The sequence below is a fragment of the Rhipicephalus microplus genome, unplaced genomic scaffold, assembly GCF_043290135.1.
Source record: "Rhipicephalus microplus isolate Deutch F79 unplaced genomic scaffold, USDA_Rmic scaffold_300, whole genome shotgun sequence".
Lineage (NCBI taxonomy): Eukaryota > Metazoa > Arthropoda > Arachnida > Ixodida > Ixodidae > Rhipicephalus > Rhipicephalus microplus.
The window spans coordinates 80,819-85,000 of record NW_027464869.1 but is presented as its reverse complement, the minus strand read 5'-3'; the positions used below and the strand labels follow the sequence as shown (position 1 = coordinate 85,000).

Below are 4,182 nucleotides of genomic sequence, written 5' to 3'. Positions count from 1 at the left end.
TGTGCGTTCAAAGAATCAGTGCTCAGTGTGTCCTGCAATTCACACCAAGTCTCGCAGCTGGCTGCGTTCTTCATCGACCCGAGAACCGAGTGATCCACCGCTTAGAGTCGTGAAAAAGTGTTTGTTCAATTCCGTACAGTCAAAACCAAACGTTTCTGGCACTCGGCCAAACAGTGGCCAAGAAGGGCGCTTTTCAGCGCACGCTTGGACTCCAAAACTCTGCCGCGCCTTTTTCGGCTGCCGCAAATCGAGCAAACGGTGTGTTTCGGACGGCGTTTCGCTTTCGCTACTTGCGAGTGCTTTCGTGGTCCACCCCTCTATAAATACTCGGGAGGCGTCGAAGCCGGTTCTCCAAGCCGGACCCGTAGGTATCGTTGTGTGCTCGCTCTCATTGGCCCGCCTAACCAGAAAATGCCTGCGGTACACCCATTTGGATAAGAGTGCACGCAGATGCGGGCCTCGACGGCTACACATTTCCTCGGGCGGCCGCCTCCCGGCCTCCGTGGAGCGCAGGATGCACGGTCCCATCGACAAGCCTCTCCCGTTTTTACCGTGGCGTCGCGGTTCACCACGGCAGGCGGGTCGGTCTCCTCCGCATAAAAAGGGGGACCCCCGCTTTTTGTTCCACGAAATCGCACAAGCTTTTTTCGCATCCACGGTTTGCCACCGCACACCAAAATTCCGATCCGGCTGCCTACTTTAGCCAACAGGTGGAGCCAGGCGCGCCGTACTTGCGCGGCACTTCCCACGTCCACCGAAGTCGGTGCCAAGGACCACTTTCGGCGCCGGAGCCGCGTACGAGCCTACTCGAGGCGGAAGAACGAAGCCAGCAAGGGCCTGGCCGCAAGTGCGTTCAATTGTCGGGACGTCCAAGTCCCTCGTTCTTCCGTGCTTCCTCTTTCGGCAAGTCGTTGCGGCACCTTCCCAAAGCGCGCAGACCCGCTTATCGCGACGAGCGCGACGTGGCCGTGCCGCCTTTCCCTCGGCAGCAAGCAAAACGCCTGGCAACGTCGACGCTCCCCTAACCGCGATCTCGCACCGTGTTTCGTGTGGCGAATTCAAAAGCCGGCCGGCGCTGCTGCAACCATTACGGTCGGTACGCATACGCCGCGGAGGGCGGGACGGTCATCGGAGCGTGCGGTTCCTCCATCGAGTACTGCGCACCTCGGCCGTCGCATCGCCGTGCCATGACCGGCCGCGCGTCAACGCGAACCGGTGCCAGCGAGATCCCTCGCCTGCAAGAACCGACCGGCAGCCTCCGTCACCCGAGGACGCGGAGGCGCTTGCCGCGGACGGCGGGACGGTATGCACTGGTGCACAGCGGACCCGTCACATCGCCAGTTCCTTGACCGACCGCCGACGCTTGTGCCGTTCCTCTCGTACTTGGCAGTCGCCGCGCGATTGTCGGGTCTCGTTCTTGCACGCTCGAACGGTCGGGAGGGCACTCGGCTGGCGTTTCGGGAACGCGCAGCCTCGCCTTCTACCGACGTAACCACGACTCGCCGTTCGCGCTCCGCCGCTCCTGTTTACAGTACTAGGCGGTCCCGCAGCGGTCGGGTCGCGCATTTCGAGCGCTTCGAGCCACGGTGCAGTGGCGGGTCGAAAGCCGACCTATGAGTGCGTTGCGCCGTTTGTACCCGCGTCCGCCACCTGGCCGACCGTCCAAGGTCGCGGTGTTGGCGTCCGCTGGGCGCAACAATTTGTCACGGGGTGCCGCTCCACATTCAGGCAGCCCCGTGGGGAAAAGCCGACCCCGCGTCCAAACGGGGTCAGCGGCAGAAAGTGTCGGGCGCAGACGCAGCTGAGGCGCTCACCCTTCACAATCCGTTAATGATCCTTCCGCAGGTTCACCTACGGAAACCTTGTTACGACTTTTACTTCCTCTAAATGATCAAGTTTGGTCATCTTTCCAACAGACCGGCGCAACCGAAAGGCCGCGCCGGACATCGGTCCGAAGACCTCACTAAATCATTCAATCGGTAGTAGCGACGGGCGGTGTGTACAAAGGGCAGGGACGTAATCAACGCGAGCTTATGACTCGCGCTTACTGGGAATTCCTCGTTCAAGGGGAACAATTGCAAGCCCCTATCCCAATCACGAAAGAAGTTCCACGGGTTACCCAGTCTTTTCAGACAGGGATAAAGACACGCTGCTTCCTTCAGTGTAGCGCGCGTGCGGCCCCGGACATCTAAGGGCATCACAGACCTGTTATTGCTCTGTTTCGTGCGGCTAGGAGCCGCTTGTCCCTCTAAGAAGGTTGTAAGGTGCTGGGAACCCCGCACCTATTTAATAGGCTAGAGTCTCGTTCGTTATCGGAATTAACCAGACAAATCGCTCCACCAACTAAGAACGGCCATGCACCACCATCCACCGAATCAAGAAAGAGCTCTCAATCTGTCAATCCTCCCAGTGTCCGGGCCGGGTAAGTTTTCCCGTGTTGAGTCAAATTAAGCCGCAGGCTCCACTCCTGGTGGTGCCCTTCCGTCAATTCCTTTAAGTTTCAGCTTTGCAACCATACTTCCCCCGGAACCCAAATACTTTGGTTTCCCGGAAGCTGCCCGCCGAGTCATTTGAGTAACTCAGGCGGATCGCTGGTTGGCATCGTTTATGGTCAGAACTAGGGCGGTATCTGATCGCCTTCGAACCTCTGACTTTCGTTCTTGATCAATGAAAACATTCTTGGCAAATGCTTTCGCAGTAGTTCGTCTTGCGACGGTCCAAGAATTTCACCTCTAGCGCCGCAATACGAATGCCCCCGTCCGTCCCTCTTAATCATTACCTCGTATTCCAAAAACCAACAGAACAGAAACGAGGTCTTGTTCTATTATTCCATGCAAGTTTATTCAGGCGACTCGCCTGCGTTGAGCACTCTAATTTTTTCAAAGTAAAAGCACCGGCCATCTCGAGGCACACAATGAAGTGCACCAAGAAAGAACCGGCATGATGTTCAGTCCGAGCCGTCGCATCGGGTAGATGCACTACTCGTCTGGAACTGAGATCCAACTACGAGCTTTTTAACCGCAGCAGCTTTAGTATACGCTATTGGAGCTGGAATTACCGCGGCTGCTGGCACCAGACTTGCCCTCCAATTGATCCTCGTTAAAGGATTTAGAGTGTACTCATTTCAATTACGGGGCCTCAAAAGAGTCCCGTATTGTTATTTTTCGTCACTACCTCCCCGTGCCGGGAGTGGGTAATTTGCGCGCCTGCTGCCTTCCTTGGATGTGGTAGCCGTTTCTCAGGCTCCCTCTCCGGAATCGAACCCTGATTCTCCGTTACCCGTAACAACCATGGTAAGCAAGTAACCTACCATCGAAAGTTGATAAGGCAGACACTTGAAAGAAACGTCGCCGGCTCGTGGCCATGCGATCAGCACAAAGTTATCCAGAGTCACCACACAATACGGGCCGAAACCCGATCGATCTTGGTCTAATAAAAGCACCCGTTACCCAAAGGGCTCCAGGCTCACTGCATGTATTAGCTCTAGAATTGCCACAGTTATCCAAGTAGGAAGAAACGATCTAAGGAACCATAACTGATTTAATGAGCCATTCGCGGTTTCGCCTTATTTCGGCATGTACTTAGACATGCATGGCTTAATCTTTGAGACAAGCATATGATTACTGGCAGGATCAACCAGGTAATCGTTCGACTGCGCGTCCGTCCTCGCCTTCGGCGGGCCGGACGCAGTCTGTGTGCGGCGGAGGCCACCTTCAGGCGCCCCAACACGCTTATTTTGCACTCCGAGATGACGGCGTTCGAGCTCGCTACGGCACAACCTTCCCGAAAGACGAGTGGGAGCCGTGCGGCAAGAAGCACGTTCATGCTCGCTCTTTTTCGTTGCATCGACTCGGTCGCGCCGTGCGGGTTGCCCAAGCCCGCTGCACTGTCGGTGGACCGGCCGGAACTAGCAACGGAGCCGAGACTGCAAAGCCGCCAGACGACGGGTCACGCCCGCGTCTTCGGCGCTTTCGCATCTGAATCGCCCGAGGACGACACGGAACACACCTCGATATCGTGGTAAAACGGCACCGTCCGACAACCAGCCCCTAACGCATCAAGCGGATGAGGCTGCAGACGACTGCCGTGGATTCCCCTGGAGCAGACCCGAGGACACGCTTGACGAGGCCGAAGCCCGCCGCATATCAGACACCCGGTCGCTTTCGCGTACGCCGCTCACGA

At 57.1% G+C, this 4,182-nt stretch overlaps 2 non-coding genes across 2 annotated transcripts in view; both read right to left on the bottom strand.

Annotated features, from left to right (window-relative positions):
- LOC142793464 (5.8S ribosomal RNA) overlaps positions 1 to 109 on the bottom strand; it is a 153-nt gene extending 44 nt beyond the window's left edge. The window contains exon 1 of the ribosomal RNA XR_012891558.1: positions 1 to 109. This exon is cut by the window's left edge and continues 44 nt beyond it. This is a non-coding gene — a ribosomal RNA (5.8S ribosomal RNA).
- Positions 110 to 1,828: 1,719 nt separating this feature from the next.
- On the bottom strand, positions 1,829 to 3,643 carry LOC142793459 (small subunit ribosomal RNA). Its single transcript, XR_012891553.1, has one exon. It is a non-coding gene; the product is annotated as a small subunit ribosomal RNA (ribosomal RNA).
- Between the last annotated feature and the right edge of the window lie 539 nt (positions 3,644 to 4,182).